Raw genomic sequence first — 9003 nt, 5'->3', positions numbered from 1 at the left:
TTTCCTGGTCATTTCATCCTTCTAAATCTTTGTCTGTTCCATCTTGGCGGCAATAAACTATATCCTATGTTTCTGTGATGGACGTTAACAACCAAAATACTCCTCATTGTTATCCTCTAATGTATTGCTTCGTATTTCACGGTAAAGGAAATAGTCAATGGCAATAAACGAATGAAAAACATTAAGTTCGCTAATGGCTGATCCTGCTCTTGGTCATGTCACTCTTGATTTCTCAGCAGCCTTTGAACTTGTGTTTGTGTTTGGCCTCGAAATCTAGCTGCTATTATGTCCGTATTTAGTTTCATCAGAACAGATTAAGTGTGGGACGGCCAGAGAAGACTTATCAATTTTACCATCAGCTGGAGATTATTTCTTTGCCTTGCTTTGCCTACAGTAAAGGAAGCAGCTCAAAGGAAAAAAGAAAACAAACATCCCGCTAGGCACTGCTACCGTAAAGAAAAAGAAGACTGGTCAAAACGAGAGAGTCAGTTTAGGAAGGAGAAGTTTAGTGCAGAAAGGTGAATAAAATGAATGTCCTGTTGTTGCTGTTGTGCGATACTCTTGCCCTTCAATGCTTCCCCTTTCGTCGGCGCTTCTCGGGGTAAATGTAAAGAAAACAAATAACTTTTTTTTTTCGGGGATTAGTGTTTGCCCAGCTAGAAATCCCGCCGCTTACATGAGGCAATGACATGGATTCAAAAGTCGGGGAAGCTGTTAAAACACCTTATTATTTCTTTTTTGACGAAGCCATTCACGCCATCATCCACCGTAAAAAAAAAATAGAAAAAATAAATAAAGAAAGAAAAAAAAGTCTGGATGTTATTTCAAGGTCAGTAAGTTAGGTTGCTGCATTTTTTTTTTTTTTTTTTTTTTTGTGTGTGTGTGGGTGGGGGGATGTGGGTGTGGGTGTCGTTTTTTGTGTGTGGATATGTGTGTGTCTTTTTGTTTTGTGTGTGTGAAGAGAGAGAGAGAGAGAGAGAGAGAGAGAGAGAGAGAGAGAACGTACGCCAAACAACTATACACTCCTGCTGTCTTTGCTCTTCCCCCAACTGTACCTTTTCCACCAACCCACATCCTCTGCTTGCTATACCCGACTCCTCTCCTCACGTCGGGCACAACTCTCTTCATATCCCTCGTGTATTAGCCCCAGGGAATAAGGTCCGTTGTTAGTTAATATGTCTCCTTTGCAGGCAATGTCTCACTATGGATTGACTTTTCCTTCCATTTTCAGTATTTTAATCTATGGGAATAAACAAATACAAACCACGAACCACTCTAATGACTGAATAAACAAGCACACACACACACACACACACACACACACACACACACACACACACACACACACACACACACACACACACACACACACACGGTAAAGCTGCAGTCCCTCTCCAATCCCCCTCCTCCCCTTCCTCCCCACCTTTCCCCCTCTCCCCCGTTGTCTGTGAACTGAATCAGGAAATATTATGTAGGACAGCCGCGGGACTAAAGGTGTGTGTGTGTACCTGCCACTTGGCGCTCCACTCACGGGGCGGCGAGGGCAAGCTGCTGATCCACCACCTCCACCACCACCACCATTTTTGTTCCAACCTCCACCACCACCATCATCTTTATCAACATCATCATCATCATCTACACCACCATCATCATTATCAACATCATCATCATTATCTCCATCACAATCATCATATCAACCACCTCCACCACTACTATCGCCACTGGTAAAATAATGATGATAATGATAACAATAACAACAAGAACAAAACTCCACTTCCACTATCACTCTATGTATGCTATTCCATATATTTCAACACCACCACCATCACCATCATCTCCCCTACCAAAACCACCGACACCACTACTATTTCTAATACTACCACTACTACTACTACTACTACTACTACTACTACTACTACTACTTCTACTGTTGCGAATACTAACACTACTCCCTTGTCATCACCACTAACACCACCACCACCACCACCACGCAGTGATAAACATAAATAAGCCGACAGGAAGCCTTATACTGTGTTTTAGGAGACGAGAGAGAGAGAGAGAGAGAGAGAGAGAGAGAGAGAGAGAGAGAGAGAGAGAGAGAGAGAGAGAGCATGTGTGTAGTTTTATAAGACACACTAATTGCTTATTCATGAACCCCGTCCCACTGAAGAGAGGGTAGTGAACATTCTTTCTGTGTGCAGTTGACTCTGAGATTGTTGGATTTTTCGTCGCCGTTAAAACACAAACAATGCTTTATTTTTTACTCTCCCCGCCCCAGAAATACGACCCTCTGTTAGGCGAAGGTTTAGTTGATCCGAGTTGAGCCTCCGAACATACACAGTGGGCGCTATACTAACACTTTTATTGGGTTAGCTCGATTGTTACGGCCCTCAGCATGATGTCACGTACTCAGTAGACACGTAACAGACGAGTCGAGGAGGATTAAACGTATAAATCATGTATGACTGAACATTAATAGCCCGGTATCTTCACTAATCATGGCTGGAGTAGGTAGGAAGACGCCTACCGAACGGGCGCAAGCCACTCCCGGTGAGGTATATATGGGAGGTGAGAAGGGAGCTGAAGCCCTCCAAAGACCCTTCCCATGTCCTAACTAACCGTTTCCCTATTGTCTCACCAACACCGGTGAGTAGTTCAGCATGCTGTCTTAAGACAGATCCTCTCTCTATCCACACCACACTACATTCACATAACATATACACCTTTTCCCAAAATTCAAATTTCAAAATGGCACACCTACATCATGCCTCGGAGTCTCCGCCTGGGGGTGGACCACAAATTCCCCCAGGGAGGACTCCCCTTCTGGCTGCCGACCCGAGAGGTGTCTTGATAACTCCTCGAACCTCTTTCTTCTCAATTTCTGTAACATTCGCGGTCTTCGTTCTAATTTTCATTCTGTGGAACATCATATCTCCTCCTCTAAACCTCACCTTCTCTTCCTTACCGAAACACAGGTTTTTGAGGCTACTGACAGCAATCTCTATTCTGTTCCCTCCTACTATCTCTATCCTAAATTTCAATCCAAAGCTGGATGTTGCGCCTACGTTCGCAACATCACTTGCTCTCGTGCCCACAACCTTGACTCTTCTGAATTTTCTACCATCTGGCTAAGACTTCATTGTCATTCTATTACTAAATACATCTGTGCTGTTTATCTCTCACCTAACTCTACTAACTATGTAAAATTCTTTGACTATTTGAACTCTAAAGTGGAGCACATCTTGACCCACTCTCCTTTCGCTGAAATCTCCAGCCTAGGAGATTTCAATGTTCACCACCAGCTTTGTCTTTCATCCTCTTTCACTGACCATCCTGGTGAACAAGCCTACAACTTTGCTATCCTCAACGACCTAGAGCAGTTGGTCCAGCACCCTACACGTATTCCCGACCGTCTTGGAGACCGGCCCAACATTCTAGACCTCTTCCTTACCTCAAACCCTTCTGCTTATTCTGTCAAACTGTTCTCTCCGTTGGGCTCCTCCGATCACAATATTATTTCTGCATCCTGTCCTATCGCTCCTGTACACCCTCTGGACCCACCGAAGAGGCGGTGCTTCTGGCATTTTGCTTCAGCTCGGTGGGACGACCTGAGGATGTACTTTTCCGATTTCCCGTGGAAAGATTATTGCTTCCAGGATAGAGACCCCTCTGTGTGTGCTCAGCGCATCACAGAGGTGATTGTCTCTGGAATGGAGGCATACATTCCTCATTCTTTCTCTACTCCTCACGCTAAAAAGCCTTGGTTTAATCACGCTTGTTCTCGTGCTGTCAATGATAGAGAGGCAGCTCACAAAAGGTACCAGAGCCTTCAAAGCAATGCTAATTATGAACTTTACATTTCTGCCCGGAATCGTGCCAAATCTATTCTCCGACTAACCAAAAACTCTTTCATTAATAAAAAATGCCAAAACCTTGCTTTCTCTAACTCTTCCCGTGACTTCTGGCATCTAGCCAAAAACATCTCCTCCAACTTCACTTTTTCATCTTTCCCTCCACTCCTCAGTCCTGACGGCAACACTGCCGTCTCATCTATCTCTTATAAGGCTGAACTCTTCTCTCAAACTTTTTCTAAAAACTCCACTCTGGACGACTCTGGGCATATTCCTCCTACTCATCCCCCCTCTGACTCCTTTATGCCTGTTATAAAGATTTTTCAAAATGATGTTTTCTATGCTTATGGACCTGATGGAGTGTCTCCTATTGTCCTTAAAAACTGTGCCTCCGTGCTGTCACCCTGCCTGGTCAAACTCTTTCGCCTCTGCCTGTCAACATCTACCTTTCCTTCCTGCTGGAAGTATGCCTTCATACAGCCTGTGCCTAAGAAGGGTGACCGTTCCAATCCCTCAAACTACCGTCCTATAGCTTTACTTTCTTGTCTATCTAAAGCTTTTGAATCAATCCTTAACCGGAAGATTCAAAAGCACCTTTCCACTTCTGACCTTCTATCTGATCGCCAGTATGTGTTCCGCAAGGGGCGTTCCACTGGTGATCTCCTAGCCATCTTAACTGACTCTTGGTCATCCTCTCTTAGCCGTTTCGGTGAAACCTTTGCTATTGCGCTGGACATATGAAAAGCTTTTGATAGGGTCTGGCACAAATCTTTGCTTTCCAAACTACCCTCCTACGGTTTCTATCCTTCTCTCTGTACCTTTATCTCCAGTTTCCTTTCTGACCGTTCTATTTCTGCTGTGGTAGACGGTCACTGTTCTTCCCCTAAACCTATTAACAGTGGTGTCCCACAGGGTTCTGTCCTATCTCCCACTCTCTTTCTGTTGTTCATTGATGATCTTTCCAAAACGAACTGTCCTATCCATTCCTACGCCGATGATTCCACTCTGCATTACTCAACTTCTTTTATTAGAAGACCCACCCTACAGGAACTTAACGACTCAAGGCTGGAGGCTGCAGAACGCTTAGCCTCAGACCTTACTATTATTTCCGATTGGGGCAAGAGGAACCTGGTGTCCTTCAACGCCTCAAAAACACAGTTTCTCCACCTATCCACTCGACACAATCTTCCAAACAACTATCCCCTATTCTTTGACAACACCCAGCTATCACCTTCCTCAACACTAAACATCCTCGGTCTATCCTTAACTCAAAATCTCAACTGGAAACTTCATATCTCATCTCTTACTAAATCAACTTCCTCGAGGCTGGGCGTTCTGTACCGTCTCCGCCAGTTCTTCTCCCCCGCACAGTTGCTGTCCATTTACAGGGGCCTTGTCCGCCCTCGTATGGAGTATGCATCTCATGTGTGGGGGGGGTCCACTCACACAGCTCTCCTTGACAGAGTGGAATCAAAGGCTCTTCGTCTCATCAGCTCTCCTTCTCATACTGACAGTCTTCTACCTCTTAAATTCCGCCACCATGTTTCCTCTCTTTCTATCTTCTATCGATATTTTCATGCTGACAGCTCTTCTGAACTTGCTAACTGCATGCCTACCCTCCTCCCGCGGCCTCGCTGCACAAGACTTTCTACTCATGCTCATCCCTACACTGTCCAAACCCCTCATGCAAGAGTTAACCAGCATCTTCACTCTTTCATTCCTCACGCTGCTAAACTCTGGAACAATCTTCCTTCATCTGTATTTCCTCCTGCCTATGACTTGAACTCTTTCAAGAGGAGGGTATCAGGACACCTCTCCTCCCGAAACTGACCTCTGATTTTGAACACTCCTTTAACCTCTGTTCTGGAGCAGTAAGTTGGGGGCATTTTTTTTTTTTTTTTTTTTTCATTACGCCCTTGAACTGTCTCCGTAGCTGTAAAAAAAAATATAGAGAGAGAGAGAGAGAGAGAGAGAGAGAGAGAGAGAGAGAGAGAGAGAGAGAGAGAGAAGGATGTAATATCAAAGTAGTGGTAATTAACAGAACTTGGTCTCGTATATTATTTTGATTGTGCTGAATCAGTTTACGGAGACGACGAGAGAGAGAGAGAGAGAGAGAGAGAGAGAGAGAGAGAGAGAGAGAGAGAGAGAGAGAGAGAGAGAGGCGGGGAAAGACAGATTACATGAGGATGATATTATGTAAGGGAGAGGAAAGTGAAGTGAAGGGAAGGAAAGCCAAGGGGAAGAGAGGGTTTGCTGTTCGGCTTGGTCTCGAGTAATTACCAGTGATTGCCTCGGTGGCCTAGTAAAAGTTGGGGCCGATTATGCTAAGGACGTGACGGAGAAGGAAGGGCAGGAAGACGAGAGGGGCTATGAAGTGTTTAGTGCTCGCCTTGATGTAGATTTAGTAATAGTTGTTTGATTATTAGCTGGGTGATGTTCTGTGGAGATTTTTCGCTTTTTCTTTATTCTTTTTTTGTTGTTTTCTTCTTTTCACGCCCTTTATTTTTTTCTTTTTTCCACCTTTGTCGTCTTATACTTTTCATATTTTTGTCTTCATATTTTTCGCTTTTTCTTTAATTTTTTTTTGTTGTTGTTGTTTTCTTCTTTTAACCCCCTGTATTTGTTTTCTTTTTTTACTTCTGTCTCATACTTTTAATATTTTTTTCTCCATATTTTTCGCTTTTCTTTATTTCTTTTTTTGTTTTTTGTTTTCTTCTATTCACCCTCTTTATTTTTTTTTCTACCTCTGTCTTCTCATACTTTTAATATTTTTTCTCTTCCTTTGTATTTTTCCTCTTCCTTCTCACCATCATCATCATCATCATCATCATCATCATCTTTCTCTTCTTCCATAGAGACAGTCTGACGAGTCTTTTGCACCATGAACTTGAAAATGGGCCTTGTAAGAATCCAACTAACCTATTTTGTGTGCTTTGAAAATATTTCTTGTAACGGTAGTATTTATATGGATGGCTATGGCGAGGCGTTCACACCTCTTGTAATTTATTATCAAGACGAAAAATCTTATAATACCCAAGTACTTTTACATCAAACTGAGTCACTCGGAATAAGGGTATCTGGACACCTCCCGAAATTAACCTCTCTTTCGGCCACCTCTTTGGATTCTTTTTAGGAGCAGCGAGTAGCAGACCTTTTATTTTATTATTGTTTCCTTTTTTTGTACCCTTGAGCTGTCTCCTTTGTTGTAAAAAAAAAAAAAAATGTAGGAATCAGAAGAAGGCCCAGAAGAACCCTAACGTTTAGGGCCCAACTCGAGAGGTTCAGAGTGGCAAGGAGAGGAAAGCCAATTAAAATGTTAAGAAAGAAACCACCACCTGACTGCCATGTGTGTTTTTCTCCATGCGAAACAAAGGAAAGATAGAAAAAAGACTCGGAAGAACCCCAACACTCAGGGCCGTACTTTTAAACATTTCGTCTCCTAAGCACACATATTTGACAAGGCTTTCGTAGGAGTTTGTGGCATTTCCAGTGGTAGTTTTATGACCCTGGTGGTAGTTTGACCCTTCTTTTGTACCATGAACCTAAGAAAACACTCATTAGCACCCGATTGATGCCCTCTTTGACCTTTAAAAATAGCTGATGTGAGAAACGAAGTGTCTTATAATACCGACCTTAGGGTCCAACTCAAGACGTTTAGAATAGCGAGGAGAGCAAAGCCAATAAAAAATGTTATGCACGAAAAGAAACCAACGCCTGATTATTTTGTTTCTTTCCGTTCATGGCAAAAAAAAAAAAAGTAAAAACCTCAGCGCTTAGGGTCCAACTCAAGAGGTTTAGAGTTTCAAGAAAAGATAAAAAAAAAAGAAAATTGTTATGCATGGAAAGAAACCACCACCTAATTACCATGCGCGTTCCTTCCCGTGAATGAAAGAAAAAAAATCGAAAAAAAGACTCAGAAGTACCCCGCCGTTAAGGGTTCATGTCAATAGACGAACCTTCAAATCAGGAGGAGGTTCCGAGCGGTGAGAAGGAGCAGAGAGCGGCGTGGAATGGCAAAGAGGGGCGGAGGACGGGCGGAAGGGAGGAAGAGAGGTAGGAGGCGGAGGAAAGGAAGTGAAGAGGTATTCGTTGGAGCAGGTGACGTGAATCGAAGGCTTAAGAAGGGTTACGTAACGGTGGGAAGAAGAGGAGGAAAATTAAGTGTTGGGTAGGATGGGAGACTGAAAGAAGAGCTAAGGAAGTGGAAATGAAGTGACGTAGCGAATGAAAGAAGGAAAATAAGTGTTAATAGGATGGAAAAAGAGAAAAGAAGTGGAGAAGTAACGAATGAAAGAAGGAAATGAGGTGTTAAGTACGACGGAAAATTTAAAGATGAAAAATGAAATAGAAAAAATAGCAAGATCGAGTTCAAGAAGTGAAAGTAAGTGTTAGCTGAGGGTATGAAATATATATAAAAGATAAAGGGAAAGGGAAAAGTAGTGAAGTAACGAATGGAAGAAGGAAAATACGAAACAGAGAATGGCACGAAAGAGGTTAGAGAAGAGAAAAGGGAACTAGTGGAATGGAACGTAGATTTCGGTTTGTTAGGTGAGGAAGGAAGGAGAGTGTGAATCAGAGTAGAAAAAAGGGAGAGGGAGAGAATAGAACGAAAAGGCTGTTAGGTCAATTCAGAGAGGAAGGAAGAAATAGGGCAAGGAAATACGAAAGGAAAAAGGAAAGGAGAAAAGGAAAACGAAAGAAAAAGGAACGAAAGAAGGAAGAAAGGTAAAATGGAGGGAAGAAAAAGATGAAGAAATGAAAGTAAGAATTGAAAGAAAAACTAGCGGAAAGAGATAGTGGAAAAAAAAGAAGAGAAAGAAACAGCAAAGGAAGGAAAGCTATAAAAGAAAACATAAATGAGTATAAATGAAAAAAAAAGAGATAAGGGAGAGAAAAAGTGAAAGAAAAGCGAAAGTAAGAAAAGAGAAAAAGGAGATAAAGGTGAACCGTCTAATAAGAGATCAGTGTTTGGTTTTAATTCTCCATCAGCACCGTACTGCCTCTGGGTCTGTGGCTCTTTTTTTTTTTTTTTTTTTTTAAGCCTGCAGTAAAAGTTGGAAATTCGCTGAGTGGATGAAGGAGTTAATTTGTGTTGTCTTCTTTTGTGATAACTAGATGATGGGAAGGCTTCAACACACACACACACACACAC

The sequence above is a fragment of the Eriocheir sinensis genome, chromosome 32 (genome assembly GCF_024679095.1).
Source record: "Eriocheir sinensis breed Jianghai 21 chromosome 32, ASM2467909v1, whole genome shotgun sequence".
Lineage (NCBI taxonomy): Eukaryota > Metazoa > Arthropoda > Malacostraca > Decapoda > Varunidae > Eriocheir > Eriocheir sinensis.
This window is presented reverse-complemented; position numbering follows the sequence as displayed.